Source organism: Magnolia sinica, chromosome 2, assembly GCF_029962835.1.
Source record: "Magnolia sinica isolate HGM2019 chromosome 2, MsV1, whole genome shotgun sequence".
NCBI lineage: Eukaryota > Viridiplantae > Streptophyta > Magnoliopsida > Magnoliales > Magnoliaceae > Magnolia > Magnolia sinica.
In genome coordinates, this window is record NC_080574.1 from 118,043,030 (window position 1) to 118,063,136 (window position 20,107).

Genomic DNA, 20,107 nt, shown 5'->3' on the forward strand with positions numbered 1-20,107 from the left:
TTAATGGCCAGAAATTGGGCAATAACCATGGCAGTGGCAGCCATATTTGCCGTTGTCCATGGCCTCCTACATGTTTGAAGAAATGCTTCAACTAAGAATCCCTAGAACAGATGAAACAGCCCTGTAATGGTAGTTTCCTAACTGTCCCCTTTCCATTTTGGGGCCTTGAAATCAACCACATCCATGGTAAATAACATGTAATGAAGTTGCAAAAAGGTGGGGTTTTTTTATTTTTTTTATAGTTTTGGTATTATTGAAAATGCCCACATGGTCTTGAGCTTTATACAACTGCAAATACCTTTCCTCATAATGCTACTTCTCTCCTGCTGTTAGCTTTGTAGAGCAGTGTGGGAAGGAGCAGATTAGATTGAATACAAATCTGGGTTTTTTTGAGTTTTTCTTTTGGTTTGAATTGTGTTTGAGTAGTTGGTTTTTGAGTTGTTGTGGTAGGGTTCTTATTTTTTATGGTTGTAGATTGAATAGAAATCTAGGTTTTGTTGCTTTGTTTTGGTTTGGGTTGCTGTTTGGGAAGTTGGTGTGGTGGGATCTTGTTTTTGATGGTTGGAGCTGAAATGGGTTGTGTTTGTTTCTTGATTTTGAGATCTAGGTATTGAAGATTTTGAGACATTGTAGTGGATTTTGAAGTGTTTTGGGGAATTTCTGTTTTGTTTGGGTGGGGAAAATGGCTCCAAGCTTGGATATTTCAGATTAGTGGGCGAAGGAAACACAAAGGGGGACTCCAGTTATCGTTACGATGGAGAACCCCAACTACTCAGTTGTGGAAATCAATAGCCCAAACGCTGCATTCCAGCAGGTCGATAAGGACAGGGGGAAGAAGGCCAAGCAGTTTACTTGATGTTCCTATTTTTGATTGCTTTAGTTGGAGTGCCAAGTGAACTCCATCCTTCTATTTTGGCACTAGATTAAAATAGATGATCCACTTGTGCAAGATCCAAGTCACTCATTAGGTGATCCCAATTTGTAGCTTCATGGTTTAAAAAATCAGACTTCTTTTGTTTGGTTTTTATTTATTTATTATTTATTTATTATTATTATTATTAAGGAAGCATATGTAGAGTTTAAGCACTTGCTTCTTGCATTTATATTTGACAAAGAAGATCGGAAATCTCCTGTGGCAAATGAGATATTCAGGAAGTTTATCTTTTTCAAAATTAATTAGATAGTTTCTGCCATCTTCGCTCTTGTTCAAAATTAATTTCTCTTGTGTTTATCTTGCACGTGATGTGGGTCCTTCATTGAAGCAGTATTAATTTGCTGGAGAACATAGGAGCATGGTATTTTGAGGAAAAGCAAGTCCTATTAATTTTCAGGGATTGTTGCAATTCATTCTGATTCACCATCGATTGCTTGTAGGTAAGGCCTTTTGATCCTTGAGCATTACTCTTTAACCTCTCTTTATGTTGATCTTCTTTCTGTTAATTTGTGTTGATTTATGATTTAGGAAGAACCATGTTCGGTTCTGGTTGTGGTGGTTATCTTCTTCCTCTTAATTGCTCTTGGAAGGGTTATGAGATGTGATTCTATCTGTTGGGAGTAGATATAAGGTATTGATCCTAAGGAAATGTATAGTTTTTGGAGGATCTGAATTCCATGAATTTTGTATTGATGGTGTGGTGATCCAGTTTATTGAATCATTTGGAAAAAATAAACCATTTTGTTGGTCTACTGAGCCATGCTGTGGATGGAAACGTCATGAAGATTATCTCATTTTGGAAGATAACCAACCCTCTAATTTTGTATTGATGGTGTTTAGAAGAGAAATTCTAAGTGAGAAGGTAGATATCTGGGTAAGTCAATCATCACCTCGTATTTTATAAGAGACTAAGATCAGTCTATCATTTTTTGAACAATGCATGTTAATGGTGTATTTTAATTTGACATTATCTACTTAGTATAACACATTCCTTTTCTACATGGCTAGTAGATTTAGCATATGCTGCAATTGCCTGATTGTATACTTTACTAGAAAATATAATACTAAGAATTACATGGAAAATCACAATAGAGGAGATCAATTGCTTTAACTTGCATTTTTCTGTTGTCTTCTCTTTCCTACTTCCACTTTCATCACTAACATCTTTCTCATTCATGACTTCTTGGATATGATTAAAATAGGGAAAAAATTACTGTGTCGCATGATTAGAAATTGGAAAAATCTAAATTTTTTGTGAATAATATGGCTAAGGTTCATAACATCTGCTACCAAGTAATAAAAATTGACTGCATTTAATTAAAGAAAAATAGAATAAATTGGATTTCTCTCAAAAATCCCTCATTTGAAGCTAGGTATAAAAAAATGGTTATGTAAAAGTAACAGTGGGACCTCATTACGCAATAACAGGGCTCTAATGCCTGATCTAAAAATAAAAAGGCTTGTAATGAGCCTGTAATGCTGTAATAGGTTTGTAATGGACTGATAATGGGGGCAATATATTTTTTTCTTATTATTATTTTTTTTTATACTGTTATGGCCCCTATTGTATTGTCCATATGGCCAGCCGTTATGGCAGCTGTTACTGTTACCGTTACTGAATCCTTACCCAAGTGCATGAATCAAGGTCTTGTAGGGTTGTGACCATTTAGTAAATGGTAAATGCATGCTAGATCCTAAATCATACATTATCTACCTTGGATAGGATATGAGACCTTTTAGAACTGTTGTTGGCAATGTACCTCCTCCATATTTTGCATGTAATTTACCTTAGAAGGAAGTCTACTTATTTTCTTATCATAGTGCATCTGAGATCCTTGAAACTATCCTAGATTAGTGCATCTATAATTCTGCGACAGATTTCATGGTAAAAAGAAATCTTAGATTCGTGATAATTGCCTAATAGCCATCATGTCCAAGAAATGAGTGGAGTTGTAGTCTTTGGTGTCATAGTTTCATGAATTACCATAATATAGACTATAGGATGTTTTTCATTAATTTGTTCTTAGATTATCTATACATTAAAGCCTATTTAAACAAGTTCTAGTTGGACAGATGTGTTCAAAAAGTTCTATCTGAACAAAACCAAAACTTTTAAGGTTAACGAAACAGGCTAGTTTGTATAGTAAATTGTGACCCCCCAAGGGTTGAAATGTCCTAATATTTAGGCTAGAGGATCTAAACAGTGTATCTCATTTGATCAAAAGATCAAATATTTCACAGGTGTGCCATCCTGACATGTGCTCGAATGGGTAGGGCTCCACCCAACACCAGGCTTGAAATCTAGGGCTGCTGCCTATGGTGAATTGCCGAATCCAATCATCAAGTGGGCCACCATTATATGTAATGAGTGGTTAATTTAAGGGCACTAGCAACTCCCATTCAATGCGTTGGAATTAGGGTCATGTTTCAATGATCCAAACCATTTATGCGAGGGACTCATCACCGATGGATGATGAAGATGCTGAGCATGATCGTGGATGGAGAATGTAAACAAATAATAATAATAATAATAATAATAATAATAATAATAATAATAATAGTAATAAAATAAATAAATTTTAGTTTAGACCATTTCAAATTTTGATCATTTGACCTTTTTAGATGTATCTGGCCCAAGCCCTAGTGACTTTTCGGTCCTATTAGAGCTAGGACCTGGACACGGCCAGGGCATTGGGGAGTAGCCTAGTTATTCCAACATCATTTACAATTGTACTACAGTTATATGCCATCTATTATATGGTGCTTATACTTACCTCTGCTCTGATTACTACAAACACCTCTCCTCTGTTTAATAAATAAGGATATATAAGACGATAAAATAAATAGCCAAAAAAAAAAAAAAAAAACCAGCAATCAGGAATTGGAGGTAAAACTAATAGGCGAACATTTTACTCTCATTTAACAGTCTCAGCTATAAAATGGAAGCATCTATCGAAAGGTAAAGCAGACTGAAATTGAACTAGACTTGCAGTGGTTGACCATTGAGAGAGTTAAAAGGATCCTACAACCAAGGAAAAATACAACAGTGCAGCCCGTTTATTTCAACTGTTACTGTTTATATGTTCTCAAATATTTCAGCACTATTTTTCTTTTTTACTACCCGTTTAGTTCCACCAAATATTGAAAAATTCCATGAGATCTTGCACAATCAAGAAATGTCATGATATTTGGCTTGTTCCTTTTCTAATCCTAAACTAATTTGGTACTCTATGATTCAACATATTGCTAGTCTGCATGTTTTTTTCTAGTTACTCTATGATGTTTATTTGCCATTCAACCTATTTATAAGCTTCTAATGGCAGGTTTACTGTAGATTAAGCCCAGTTTCGCTGCATGAAAGGTTATGGAATCACATGAAAGTTTATTTACTGGTTAGCTTTGTATCCCTGCTAGATCTGAAAATGAAAATATGCCATTTCCTCAAAAAATCTGATAGATTGCAGCAGGGGTGGTGGTTTGGATTAGTCAAACGGAACTTGTTGCAGTAGACATAAGGTGTTTGCTTTTGCTGGCTGGACACTTGCCAAGGTGTTCTACAACAGTCAGATTCAATATTGCAGTACACATGGTGTTTTAATTATGTGACACAGACATCAGATAATCTTCCCAATTATTGTTTGCCTTCTGCTCTGACTGAAAGTATTGGCTATGTGCTGTAGGTACGATCTGCTACACTCGACACATGGCTTCCAGAACCAGTTGCATTTATTCAAAGTAAGCATGCAGAACACTTCTCAGGCTTACATTTCTTATGAGCTTTTTAATTGCTGCAAATCTGCCTACCAATGAGGACAGCTTCTTAGCCTTCTTTATATTGATTTTAATATTGTTCTTACTCTTTTGGTTGTATGTAGCAATGGGAAATGAGAAGTCAAATAGCTACTGGGAAGCAGAACTGTCTCCAAATTACAACAGAAATCTTTTGGTGGGCTCTAGTTGATGAATAGCCTGGATCCATCACACGTGCTACGAATCACCTTAGCACCCATTTTCTACGTAACATCTGTTTGTTTGTGGTCTAAACACCTTCTTGGTCTTATTGGATGTCTTTCACTTGGCAATACGAGATTTCTTGTGCATCAACTAAAGCTTTGTGTTTTCCTAAATTGTACATGGTAAAATGGGATTTCACTAACTTGTTAGCATGCCTGACTTGAGCTGACAAAACAGGTTTCTTCTAATTCAAAAGCAGAGCCGGTCTCAGTGCAGGCTGATTCAACACAGAAAGTGCAACCTACACCCAATATCCCACCTCCAAAGGTTGATTATGCCACTGATCTTTTTAATATGCTTTCTATGGATGGCCCAAGTCAAAATGGGTGATATTTTTGGGATCCATGACAAGCTTGAAAGTTATTCATGTCCACTATAAAGTAAATGAGTCAATGTCTTGTTTGTAAATATGTAGTTTTCACTTTCAGGTTGTTGAAATCATTGACCGGTATGAGACAGTGCATTCCAAAGAGCTCAAGAGGCAATAAGCTTGCATTTATATAGGACCCGAAAATGGACAAAACCTGCACCAGGATAGTAACAGTAAGATTTCCTTGTAATTATCATCATCTGTTGATTGTAAAATTTCCCCCTTTGTCTAGGATTTATCTCTCTGCTGAACTGTAACTGCATTTTAGAGATGTGTTAAGATCACTAAAAGTTTTAGGATTTCAGCTCAGTGATTGAGCTTTAGAAGAGTGATTCTTCTATTGTTTTTTAGTTGTGTGATCCCTATGAAGCTGTTAAACTCCTGATGGATGAAAGATTCTTGTTTTTGTCTTGATGATTTCCTGCTGCTTTCTGGATATATTTGGATCAGTCTTGACATGTGAAACATTTACTTGTTTTTTGAAGTTGTGGACTGGGGTAACTTAAAAAACCTAAAAAGTTGGGATTTGGGAGCTTAAAAAACTTAAAAGTCAGGACTTGGGAGCTTATGAAATAATTAAAAATAAAATAACATTTGATCCCTTCAGTTGAGATCAGGGATAAAGTTGGGAATTTAAGAGGGTCCAGTGTCTCATTGTTTTCATGATTCATCTACCACCACAATACTAATTTGATGTGATCTTTAGTCTTTCTTCATGAACTGGAAGTGGGTATTTGGAATTATAGTTTTCTTTTTTTCCGACAGAGATTTGAATTTTAGATGTGTTGCTCTTTCCATGTGAATCTGATTTTCTTCTAAGATCTTTCTTACTGTAGATGGGGTGTTAAGAAGCCTCAAATCATGGAAAATTCTGTCACGATCTTGTCGAGTGTAGGTCTTGGGGTGGCCATGTTCAGTCTCGGTAAGATTATTGATATGCTCATTCGACTCGAGGGGTGTCATCAAGAAATATGACAGTCCTGAACAAAGTAAGTTTTCTTATTCTATGTACTTGCTATGAATTTCTTAAATCTCTATATGCTTTCTCATCACCGTGCCTTCTTTTCTTGCAGTTCTTGAAGAATTCTTTCATTTAAGACTTGAGTTTTATGTAAAGAGAAAGGTGAGCTTTGATCTAGGCCCCCCATTTTTTCTTTTTTAGTAATTGAGAAAATGGTAGTATTGACTTGCTACTTTCATGTAGAAAGTAATGTTGGATAATCTTGAGAAGGAAGAAGCCCAGGTGGAGGAGGTGATAGGACAGATGGAGGGCAGGGTAGGCAAGCCTCTTGCTAAGGCTTCTAGACAAGTTGGAAAGAACCAAAGAAAGAACAACACTAAGAAAGCCAATGAAGCAGATACTGTTGTTGAATCTGTAGCATCAGTTAGTATTACAGCTGAAACTGGTAGGCATCATTCTTTTCTGATGAATAAAAAATCATCTTTGTCATCAGCCAGTGTTTGGATGTACAGACCAATTGGCAACACAGAAATTGAAACCCGATCGGCTTGTTTGGACGTACACGCCAATCGACAGCACAGAAATTGAAACCCAAAATGGGTGGATTGTCAGTTACCATTTTTTTCTCATCTTGAAGAATTCATTCATCTCAATGCATGTTATCTTTTTCTCTCCATAGGACATGTTTCCGAGGGGGCAAAACCCAAAGGTAGGGGAGCTCTGAAGAAGGCTCCTGCTTGAAAGGTGTGCTTGCAAATCCTGAACTTCTTATTTCCCAAGTATCTCCCTGTTTTGGTGGACTCCTCATTGCCTTTTTGGTTTCGGTCTTTCAACAAAAAATGCCGACTGCCGTTGATAGTGAAGAGGAAGATGATGAGGTGCTCGAGCTGAAAGAATGAATGATGAGGTGCTCGAGCTGAAAGAATGAATGATTGTGTTAAGATTAGGGCTGAAGTTGGAAATGAATGATTGTGTTTGATTGAATGAATGAATGATTGTGTTTGATTGAATGAATAAATGACTGTGTTTGATTGAATGAATGAATGATTTAGCCATGGAGTATTTATCTATATCAGCTTATATGAGTTATCAGGGTGTACTACAATGGTAAGAGCTACCATTACTATTCAAATTTTTTATTAACAATAGGCATTAGCTACAGCTATTAACCGTAGCCCTTTATTGAAAACCGTAGCTTTTGTTAATTTTAGCCTTTTGCTACAGTTCGCATTCTACTTTTCGCGACAGATACAATCTGTAGCTGTATATAAATTTAAAACTACGGACATTATCGCTACGGATTTAATCCGTACCTATAGTTTTACTAGCTACGGCTATTACCCGTAGCCTTGTATCTGAAAACCGTACCTGTTGTTAAATTAAGCCTATTGCTACGGTTCTTGCTTAACTTTTAGCTACAAATATAATTCGCAGCTATAAGTACTTTAGGCTATAGAAGCTATGGCTATGGTTTTAATCCGTATCCATTGCTTCTATGGCTACGGATAAAATCCGTAGCTATAGCTCTTTGACCTATGGCTACGGCATCAATGGCTACGGTCATGCTACGGACGATAACCGTAGCCATAGGCTTTTAGCTACAGTTTTTATCCGCAGCCTTTGCCCCTTTTTTTGGTAGTGATCTATCTCTTTGTGCTGTGGTTTTTTCACAAAAGGGTTTTACCACGTTAAATCGTTGTGTTCTCTATGTTTGCTTGCTGCTATTGGATTGTTATCCTACATTCATCTGTGTGCTTCCGTGATCCCCCAACACTTATTGGGTCAAAGAAGAGCTCATCTAGCCTATTAAACTCATAATGAAGAGTAATGGTCCAATTGTACAAAAATTAGAGGTAAATGGTCCAATTGGATTGATATTGAAAATCAATAGCCCAATTGAGTTGATGTCAAACTTGATTGGTCTGCTTAAACAAAATTGAAGATGAATAGTTCAATTAAATTGATATCAATGATGAACAATCTAATTGGACCTATTAAAAAAAAAACCGACGGTTTGAAGATTAATGCTTTAATTGAGCTAATATTGAAGATGAATCACTACACCAAAATTGCTATTTAGGAACAGTTCGGTTTAGAACCGTTCCTAAATAGGGCTTCACAAAAAATTCGGAACTATTGAAAAACGTTTTGGGAACCATTTTAAATTTCAGGAACAACTTTTAGGAATGGTTCTAAACCATTCTTGATTTTGGAAACACATTTTAACAACAATATTTTTTTCCTGATTTAGGAACGGTTTTAAACCCTTATTTAGGAAGAGCTGATAATAACTATATAACCACTAGCGAAAGCCAATTTTTTTATTTTGATTGGAACAAAGAATCTTATAGTACAATTAAAAATGAATATTAAACAAATTGTATGACTTTACGATGAAAAATATATATAATATTTACAACAATAAGTTGAAAATGATCCCAATACATAAAAATAAAATAAAAATCATCCGTGTGGTCTACTCCTTAGCTTAGCCAATACAACCATCTCCAGGCTCTATTTCAATGTGTCATTTGATATAAGGTCTAATACACTACAAGAAGGGAAGTAAACAATACAACGATTAATCAAAATGAGAATTTGTAAACCATGAGACATTCTAAAAATATAATGAATAATCAAAGCCATTAAAGAAGCTTTTTTTTTTTTTTTTACAAAAAGTTGTTTGACATTGGACAAACTAATTCTTTGAAAAAATAAAATAAAAAAGTCTCTTGTAAAACCAAAATAGAACTTTATTTTGAAATGCATAAAACTCATGAGGCCCAAATGATGAATGGTTTAGATCTCGACCAGGTTGTGTACTGACACCTAATGGCTGGTAACAGTGCATTCTCTCTAATATATATTATGGTTTGGGTCAAGATTAAGGGATAAAAATAAAGAGAAATGATCAAGTGGGGCCATGTGCATGGACACTTCCCTAAGCACCTAGTTGCATGTGTACTCATCGCTGCATAGAACACGTGTGCTCATAAGGTGGGCCACAATGTATTAGAGAAATCGCAATACAACAAAAAAGGGTATAGCCGACACTTTAGGGGGATCCTTTTCCGACACTAGGTAAAACCGGGCGCTGGTAAAAGATCTTTACAAATAGAAAAAAAAAAACCCTACCCAATCATTACAATCTCAGCCCCAGACTCTCCTTCTCCCTGCCCCAACCACCCCCCCACCCCCCATCTCTCTCTCTCTGCAACTCCACGACAGACGCCAAATCTCTCTCTCTCTCTCTGTGTGTGTGTGTGTGTGTGTGTGTGTGTGTGTGTGTAATGCCCCAAACTTTTTAATACTTAAGCATCGAAAGTCCTCGAGCGTTACCATAAGATTCAACATAATATATATGTGTGTACAATACCAATCCAACTGTCCTAGCCTTATATCCTCACCGTGATACAAATCTAACTGTTGGGAATTACCTCCATTCAATAGATCTAACCATTTGACCATTGATTTCAAGACAGGACCCTCCATCACGTGATTTGACATAAATACTTTCCCATGAAGGACATGACGAATAACTCCCTATCCATAATGATTTAGATATATGTTCTTTTGTAAGAATTTTTTAGAAATGTTCCTATAACCATGTGGAACCATTAGATTTCCCAAAACTTGTGCATCAACAATAATTACGAAAATGCCATTAACCTAGACCAATGAATTCTAGATCACATAGTTCTCACTATCCATTTGATGGGAAATTTTATACCAGGCCTATAAATCCTAAATTAACCATACACGTTGAATTTTAGCCCTTAGATCATTGTAGGAATGACCCAATGGATAGATTAGTCATTAACCATCGATTTTAGGGCCACCTGATCTTTGGATATGCTTCAAATTTGGGATTAACCCCTTAAATTAGATAAAAAAATAGATGGTTGGAGTAGATCCCTTAGAAACACCACTGTGGACCCCACCTTGAGTGGTGAGTGCACGCAGCACACGCACTCCGGCCGCGCACTGAACTAAAGGTCGGGTCAAACCACGTTTGACCCGACGAAATCCTGAAAAAATGGAGGGATTTCTCCCTACCGCTACATAATGAACAGCTTCAGTTAGGGGTCTAGTGGCCCACTACCGTGATCGTTTTAGACGATTTGAACCGTCCATCATGTCTGAGTGGTGGGTTTGACCAAAACCTCGTCGATCGCATGCACCCATGCATGCAATGACAGTCACAAGAAACCCCACCACAAGAACTAGCACCCGATTGCGAGTAGTTGTGGGCCATCACAACCGATCGATCACGAAATCCAAACTGTCCACCCTGTCGGTCATACAAAACCGATCCCTCCCACGTCGGCTATTGTGGTTAGAAACAAAAGCCAGGATTTCCACACTACCTCCAATCGTGTTGCGTAAACCCACTGCGTAAGCTTTTATGCTCGATTTCCTTACTGTGTAAACAAGGTTATGCAGAATGCTTTTCGAGTTCAGATAGCCTATAAAAAGTAAAAGGCACTGCCGTTCTAAGAAAATAAAACAAGAAAGAAGACAGGAAAAACGTGAGGGAGTGAAAGACGGCCAGCCCTCTGCTGGACGTACCAGCAAGGAAAGAAAGAAAGAGAAAGAAGGAAAGGAAAATAAGGAAAGGAAAGGAAAAAAGAAAGAAAGAAAGGAAAGAAAAGAAAAGAGAGGAAAGGAAAGGAAAAGGAAGGAAAGAAAGGAAAAGAAACAAGAAAAGAGAGAAAAGAGAAAAGAAAGAAAGAAAGAAAGAGGAAAGAAAAGAAAGAAAGGAAGAGAGATTAAGATTGATAAGGTGAGGGTTTTATCCTTTAAGTTTACAATAATTTAAGATAGTATGAATTGTTCTATTCCTTCACATGCTTTGAATCCTTCTTTATCCTTCATGGCCTTTCAGAATGTTATATGAAGATTTTATCCTTTAAGCTTACCTTAATTGAGTTGATGCATTTTATCTCGCCTTTTATGTACCTTTTACCTTAATTGAGTTGATGCATTTTTTCTCACATTTTATGTACCTTTTACCTGTTCTCATATTATCATGATTTTTCTATCTAGTTTTATTTAATTTATTATCAACAACTATTAGCCCTTTTGGGATTATGACATGAGGTTAATTGCAAGTGATCTCTCTAAATTTATATGGGGCCATGGATATAAGCCTTGCCCTTGCCTTATCAAATTTATTTAGTTGGCCCTGCCACTCGTCTCTATGTTTGAGTTGGCCCTACCACTCATCTCTTTATTTGATTTGGATCTCCAACTTGATCTTCTCTTTATTGAGTTGGCCATTGCCACTCTCCTTATTATTGAGTTGGCTATTGCCACTCTTCTATTTGTCAAGTTAGCCATTGCTATTCGTCTTTTATTGAGTTGACCATTGTCACTCTTCTCTTGTTAGTTTGGCCATTGCCACTTTTGTTTAGTTGACCATTGTCACTCTTCTCTTTATTATATTGGCCTTATGCTATCTATCTTTAAGGCTTGGGCATGTGTCTTGCTATTCCAGAACCTCCATGATTCAGATCACATTCTCTATCAATGCAAGTGATGTATTGAAGGTATCACAACTAGTGACTCAATATTTATCATGGACATAATGCGTAATGGGTAGTGACTCTCTTGTTTGGCACGTAATTCTGTGGGCTGGTTGGCGTGGTGCACAATCGATGTATGTAAATCTTCATACGTGTTATGTCACTTTTCAGGATTGGATGTCGCAAATAGTCACTGCATGAACACATTTTGTTACGTAAATCCCTCAATCGTGTTGTTGTGTCGCCTTGAAATGTTCACGTAAATCCACATCTTCGTTGGCCATGCCGGAGAATATCCATATAGTGAGAGTGCGAGTCAAGTCGAGTTTCCTATGAATTATATTTCACATTGTGATGATCACTATGTATAATGAGCGGCACACACTATGCTATGCATGTATCTCATGTAGGTTGTTTGCACATACTGATATCTCGTGAAAGTTACCTTTATGAATGTATCTGGATTTGATCCAAATGAAAAAAAAGTGCGATTTTCAAAGCATACAATTTATACATTATTAACACCCATTTTTCTTGGGCACGAGTATAACTCTGGCCGTGAAAGTTTTGGATGTTACAGTTATTATCAGAGTATGAGAATGAGATTAACTAGGCCTGAGGGGGGTTGACCACCATAAGCTTTACCCGATTTGCACATATAATGAATTAGTTACATGTATTCAAATGAATTCCCAAAGGAGCTAGGAAGCTGAGAAATTAGAAACCCATATTTAGGTTCCCATTGGAAGTATCAAATCAGACATGGAATTTAGAAACTACCGATCTAAGTACCCCCTGGATGAATCCCCAAATTTTCAAATAAACTTTTCTAAACTAAATTTCATCCTTAAATAGAATCACAATCAAGATGAACAAGTTTCCCTAATGAGAATAGAAACTTTCTAATTTTTCCAAAATTTTCGACTATTTCAATGAAATTCTAACATGCTGTGAATTCTCCACCGATTACGGTAAGAAGATACATCAGAAAATTTTGAAAAATTTTCAATAAATCATTTAGTTCTCCATCAGCCTTCTTTTAAAATTTCAGTTCGAATGAGTTTGTACAAAATTCCATAAAAATCTGATAGTAGCAAAAATAGTACAAATTGTTGCTAGACAATAAGCTGTTTTACGCCTCACAAGGGTGAAACACCCCCCAAACCATCGAATCATACCTCATGGATTTTTCTGGAGTCTCAAGAACAAGTCAAGGGCTTAGGCTCCAAATTTTTGATAAATCGGACAAATGGATCGGGAGTGTAAATTCTGGGATCCACAGGCTGTCGAGGTGAAAATGAAATTGGAACTTACAATGTTCATGTAAAGGACAATATTAAAGCTTAGGTTCTACGATGAATGAATAAGTAGAGCCTATCCTTTATGAAACCTAGCCTATCCATTGTCGTCTAGTTCGGTTAGGATGTTGGCCTTCGGGGCGAGACGAAATTTTTCCCAATGATGAAGTAGAATCGGGACTATGGAATTATGAACCATAATCAGGTAATGCAAGCATGGGTAAATCCAATTACAAAATCTCAAGGTCGAGATTTTTATTTAAGGAGGGTAGGCTATAACTTCCCAATTTATATAGCCAATTATACGCACCTAGACGTATACGTACCTACCTCGCGAGTAATACGGGGAAAAATCCAAGCCTAATGGATCAGAAAGGATGATAGGAATAATTTCGGGTAGTATATCAGATAGTTAGAGTATGCAGTGAGGCCATATAGAAGTATCCCTTACGAGATTAATAAAAAATAAAAATAAAAATTGTGATATTCCCCATAAGTTTAGAATAACTGAGGTTACGGACTGATGAAACCATACTTACGTGAAATTTACGTGGTTTGACTCAAATTCTAAGTCCTTAAAAATCTCAAATGATCCATATGCCCTGATCAAGTAAAGGATCGAGACTTAACAGGATTATGAATGGATACCGGTAAATCCTTTGTACTGCGCGGGCGAAGGATCCGTGTATCGGGCGCAAACCCACTACGACCATCTATTCATATTACCTTGAACATAGGAAGTAGGGAATCCTTAGATGCATGAAAAATGACTCGGATAATAGAAGTACTAAATTTTGGGGGTGAAATTATGTTTAAGGGGAGTAGATTGTGATGCCCCGAACTTTTCGATACTCGAGCATCGAAAGTCCTCGAGCGTTACCATAAGATTCAACGTAATATATACGTGTGTACGATACCAATCCAACTATCTTAGCCTTACATCCTTGCCCTGACACAAATCTAATAATTGGAAATTACCTCCATTTAATAGATCCAACCATTTGACCGTTGATTTTAAGACAAGACCCTCCATCACGTGATTTGACGTAAGTACTTTCCTATGAAGGACATGACGAATAACTCCCTATCTATAATGATTTAGATATACGTTCTTTTATAAGAATTGTTTAGAAACGTTCCTATAACCATGATGAGTCATTATATTTTCCAAAACTCACGGACCAGCAATAATTACAAAAATGCCATTAACCTTGACCACTGAATTCTAGATCACATAGTTCTCACTATCCATTTAACCTGAAATTTTATACTAGGCCTATAAATCCTAAATTAACTATACATGTCAAATTTCAGCTCTTAGATCATTGTAAGAGTGACCCAATGGACAAATCAGCCATTAACCATCAATTTTGGGGCCACCTGATCTTTGGATATGCTTCAAATTTGGGATCAACCCCTTAAATTAGATGAAAAAATGGATGGACGGAGTAGATCCCTTAGAAACACCACTGTGGATGCCACCTTGAATGGTATGCGCACGGAGCACATGCACTCCGACCACGCACCAAACCAAAGGTCGGGTCAAACCACATTTGACCCAACGAAATCCTGAAAAAATGGAGGGATTTCTCTCTGCTACAACATAATGAACAACGTTCAGTTAGGGGTCTGGTGGCCCACCACCGTGATCGTTTCAGACGATTTGAACTATTCATCATGTCTGAGTGGTGGCTTCGACCAAAACCTCGTCGATCGTGTGCACCCATGCATGCACACGTGCCGGCAACGGTAGTCACAAGAAACCCCACTGCAAGAACTAGTGCCCGATTGCGAGTAGTTATGGGCCTTCACAACCGATCGATCACGAAATCTAAACCGTCCACCCTGTCGGTCATACAAAACTGATCCCTCCCACATCAGTTGTTGTGGTTAGAAACGAAAGCTAAGATTTCCACACTACCTTTGATAGTGCTACGTAACTTCTTACTGCATAAACCCACTGCGTAAGCTTTTGTGTCTGATTTCCTTACTGCGTAAACAAGGTTACGCAGAAAGATTTTTGAGTTCAGATAGCCTATAAAAAGGAAAAGGCATTGCCGTTCCAAGAAAATAAAACAAGAAAGAAGAGAGGAAAAACGTGAGGGAGTGAAAGACGACCAGCCCTCTATTAGATGTACTAGTAAGGAAAGAAAGAAAGAGAAAGAAAGAAGGAAAGGAAAAAAGGAAAGGAAAGGAAAAAAGGAAAGAAAAAAAAAGAAGAAAAGAAAGGAATAGAAAGAAAAGAAAGGAAAGGAAAGGAAAAGGAAGGAAAGAAAAAGATAAGAGAAGAGAAAGGAAAAGAAAAAGGAAAGAGAAAAAAGAGAAAAGAAAGAAAGAAAGAAAGAGGAAGGAAAAGAAAGAAAGGAAGATAGATCAAGATTGATAAGGTGAGGGTTTTATCCTTTAAGCTTACAATAATTTAAGATAGTATGAATTGTTCTATTCCTTCACATGCTTTGAATCCCTCTTAATCATTCCTAGCCTTTCAGATTGTTATACGAAGATTTTATCCTTTAAGCTTACCTTAATTGAGTTGATGTATTTTATCTCACCTTTTACGTACCTTTTACCTCAATTGACTTGATGCATTTTATCTCACCTTTTACATTCCTTTTACCTGTTCTTATATTACCATGATTTTTCTGTCTGTTTTGATTTAATTTATCATCAACAACTATTGACCCTTCTGGGATTATGACATGAGGCTAATTACAAGTGATTTCTCTGAATTTATGTGGGGCCATGAATACAAGCCTTGCCCTTAGCTTATCAAATTTATTGAGTTGGCCCTGCTACTCGTCTTTATATTTGAGTTGGCCTTGCCACTCGTCTCTTTATTTGAGTTGGCTCTGCCACTCTTCTCTTTATTGAGTTGGCCATTGCTACTCTCCTTATTATTGAGTTGGCCATTGCCACTCTTCTTATTATTGAGTTGGCGATTGTCACTCTTCTATTTGTCGAGTTAGCCATTGCTACTCTTCTTTTATTGAGTTAACCATTGTCACTCTTCTCTTGTTATGTTGGCTATTGCCACTTTTGTTAAGTTGACCATTGTCACTCTTCTCTTTATTATATTGGCCTTATGCTATCTATCTTTAAGGCTTGGGCATGTGTCTTGCTATTCCAGAACCTCCATAATTCAGATCACATTCTCTATCAATGCAAGTGATGTATTGAAGGTATCACAACTATGGACTCAATGTTTATCATGGACGTAGGAGTTACAGGTAGCGACTCTCTTAATTCGCACGTAATTCCATGGGTTGGTTGGCGTGATGCACAATCGATGTATGTAAATCGTCATACGTGTTACATCACTTTTTCGGGATTAGATGTCGCAAATAGTCGCTCCATGAACACATTGTCTTATGTAAATCCCCCAATCGCGTTCTGTGTCGCCTTGAGATGTTCGTGTAAATCCACATCAGCGTTGGCAATGCCGGCGAATATCCATATAGTAAGAGTGCAGCTCGAATCGGGTTTCCTATGAATTATATTTCACATTGTGATGATCACTATGTATGATGAGCCGCACACACTCTACTAGGCATGCATCTCATGTAGGTTGTTTGCGCATACTGATATCTCATGTATTAGTGAAGTACGAGACGTATCAAAACCCTTATTTTACTTCTATGAATATCTTAAATTATTATTAATCTTAAAGGATAACCATTACTATAAGTAGGGAATTGACCCTCTCCCAACCGTACAGATGATGCGGGTGATATAGAGATTGAAGACTTAGAGGACTACTTCCTTATAGAAGATTATACTGAAGGATTGAGAAGATAGTTTTATGAATTAGTTTTATACTTCCGCTGCGAACTCTAATATTATAATAAGCTTCCATTGAGAGGGCATTTGATTATTCTTTTTTTCTAATGAAATAATCAATACAGTTGATTTTATTCTCGTAAATGTTACCTTTATGAATGTATCTGGATGTGATCCAAATGAAAAAAATAAAAATAAGGTGTGGTTTTCAAAGCATCTAATTTATACATTATTAATACCCGTTTTTCTCGGACATGAGTATAACTCTGGCCGTGAAAATTCGGGATGTTACAGTTGGTATCAGAGCATGAGAATGAGATTAATTAGGCCTTAGGGGAGTGGACCACCATAAGCTTTACCCGATTTGGACATATAATGAATTAGATACATGTATTTAAATGAATTCCCAAAGGAGCTAGGAAGTTGAGAAATTAGAAACCCATATTTAGGTTCCCATTGGAAGTATCAAATCAAACATGGAATTTGGAAACTACCGATCTAAGTAACCCCGTGATGAATCCCCAAAATTTTAAATAAACTTTTCTAAACTAAATTTCATCCTTAAATAGAGTCACAATCAAGAAGAACAAGTTTCCCTTATGAGAATAGAGACTTTCTAATTTTTCCAAAATTTTTGACTATTTCAATGAAATTCTAACATGCTGTGAAATCTCCATCGATTATGGTAAGAAGATACATCGGAAAATTTTGAACATTTTTCAATAAATCATTTAGTTCTCCATCAGCCTTCTTTTAAAATTTCAGCTCGAATGGGTTTGTACAAAATTCCATAAAAATCTGATAGTAGCAAAAATAGTACAAATTGTTGCTAGACAACGAGCTGTTTTATGTCTCACAAGGGTGAAACACCCCCCAAAACATCGAATCTTACCTCATGGATTTTTATGGAGCCTCGAGAACAAGTCAGGGGCTTAGGCTCCAAATTTTGGATAAATCGGACATATGGATCGGCAGTGAAAATTCTAGGATCCACAGGCTATCGAGGTGAAAACGAAATTAGAACTTACAATGTTCATATAAAGGACAATATTAAAGCTTAGGTTCTATGATGAATGAATAATTAGAGCCTATCCTTTATGAAACCTAGCCTAACCATTGTCGTCTAGTTCGGTTAGGATGTTATGGCCTTCGGGGTGAGACGAAATTTTTCCCAAGGATGAAGTAGAATCGAGACTATGGAATTATGAACCATAATTAGGTAACGCATGCGCGGGTTAATCCAATTACAAAATCTTGGGGTCAACATTTTTTTAAAAGGGGGGTAGGCTGTAGCGTCCTAATTTATATAGCCAATTATACGTACCTAGACATATACGCACCTACCTCGTGAGTAATACAGGGAAAAATCTAAGTCTAATGGATCATAAAGGATGATAGGAATAATTTTGTGTAGTATATCAAACAGTCAAAGTATGCAATAAAAACTTATTGGGCCATATAGAAGTATCCCTTACGAGATTAAAAGAAAGAAAGAAATAAATAATTGTGATATTCCCCATAATTTTAGAATAACTGAGGTTACGGACTGATAGAACCATACTTACGTGGAATTTACATGATTTGACTCAAATTCTAAGTCCTTGAAAATCTCAAATGATCCATATGCCCTGATCAAGCAAAGGATCGGGACTTAACAAGATTATGAATGGATACCGATAAATCCTCTGTACTGCACAGGCAAAGGATCCGTGTATTGGGCACAAACCCACTACGACCATCTATTCATATTACCTCGAACATAAGAAGTTGGGAATCCTTAGATGCATGAAAAATGACTTGGATAATGGAAATACTAAATTTTGAGGGTAAAATTATGTTTAAGAGGGGTAGATTGTAATGCCCCGAACTTTTTGATGCTCGAGAATCGAAAGTCTTCGAGCGTTACCATAAGATTCAACGTAATATAAGCGTGTGTACGATACCAATACAACTATCCTAGCCTTACATCCTCACCCTGAAACAAATCTAATTGTTGGGAATTAGCTCCATTCAATAGATCCAACCATTTGCCCGTTGATTTCAAGACAGGACCCTCTATCACGTAATTTGACGTAAGTACTTTCCAATAAAGGACATGATGAATAACTCCCTATCCATAATGATTTAGATATACATTCTTTTGTAAGAATTATTTAGAAATGTGCCTATAACCATGTGGAGTCATTAGATTTCCCAAAACTCGTAAATCAGCAATAATTACGAAAATGCCCCTAACCTAGACAACTGAATTCTAGATCATATAGTTATCAATATCCGTTTAACCTGAAATTTTATGCTAGGCCTATAAATCCTAAATTAACTATACGCATCAAATTTCAGCCCTTAGATCATTGTCGAAATTACCCAATGGACAGGTCAGCCATTAACCGTCGATTTTGGGGCCACCTGATCTTTGGATATGCTTTAAATTTGGGATTAACCCCTTAAATTAGATGAAAAAATGGATGGATGGAGTGGATCCCTTAGAAACACCATTGTGGACCCCACCTTGAGTGGTGTGTGCCTGCAGCACATGCACTCTGGCCGCGCACCGAACCAAATGTCAGGTCAAACCACGTTTGACCCGTCAAAATCCCGAAAAAATGGAGGGATTTCTCCTTGCCACTGCGTAATGAACAATGTCCATTTAGCGGTTTGGCGGCCCACCACCGTGATCGTTTTAGACGATCCGAACCGTCCATCGTGTCTGAGTGGCGGGTTCGACCAAAACCTCGTTGATTACGTGCACCCATGCATGCACACGTGCCTGCAACGGCAGTCAGAAGAAACCCAACCGCAAGAACTAGTCCCCAATTATGAGTAGTTAAGGGCCATCACAACCGACCGATCACGAAATCCAAACCGTCCACCCTATCGGTCATACAAAACTGATCCCTCCCACGTCGGCTGTTGTGGTTAGAAATGAAAGCTAGGATTTCCACGCTACCTCCGATCGTGCTCCGTAACTTCTTGCTATGTAAACCCACTGCGTAAGCTTTTATGCCTGATTTCCTTGCTACGTAAACAAGGTCACATTGAAAGATTTTCGAGTTCAGATAGCCTATAAAAAGGAAAAGGCACTGTCATTCCAAGAAAAGAAAATAAGAAAGAAGAGAGAGGAAAAACGTGAGGGAGTGAAAGACGGCTAGCCCTCTCTTGGACGTACCAGCAACGAAAGAAAGAAAGAGAAAGAAAGAAGGAAAGGAAAAAGGAGAAGAAAGGAAAAAG

At 37.2% G+C, this 20,107-nt stretch overlaps 2 long non-coding RNA genes across 2 annotated transcripts; both read left to right on the plus strand.

The window, feature by feature from the left end:
- The first annotated feature begins 4,108 nt into the window (after positions 1–4,108).
- On the plus strand, positions 4,109–7,315 carry LOC131230284 (uncharacterized). Its single transcript, XR_009163971.1, has 6 exons — positions 4,109–4,157; positions 4,204–4,483; positions 4,615–4,669; positions 4,810–5,215; positions 5,377–5,491; positions 6,959–7,315. It is a non-coding gene; the product is annotated as an uncharacterized LOC131230284 (long non-coding RNA).
- On the plus strand, positions 5,917–6,663 carry LOC131230288 (uncharacterized). Its single transcript, XR_009163972.1, has 3 exons — positions 5,917–6,307; positions 6,392–6,441; positions 6,523–6,663. It is a non-coding gene; the product is annotated as an uncharacterized LOC131230288 (long non-coding RNA).
- Positions 7,316–20,107: the final 12,792 nt, after the last annotated feature.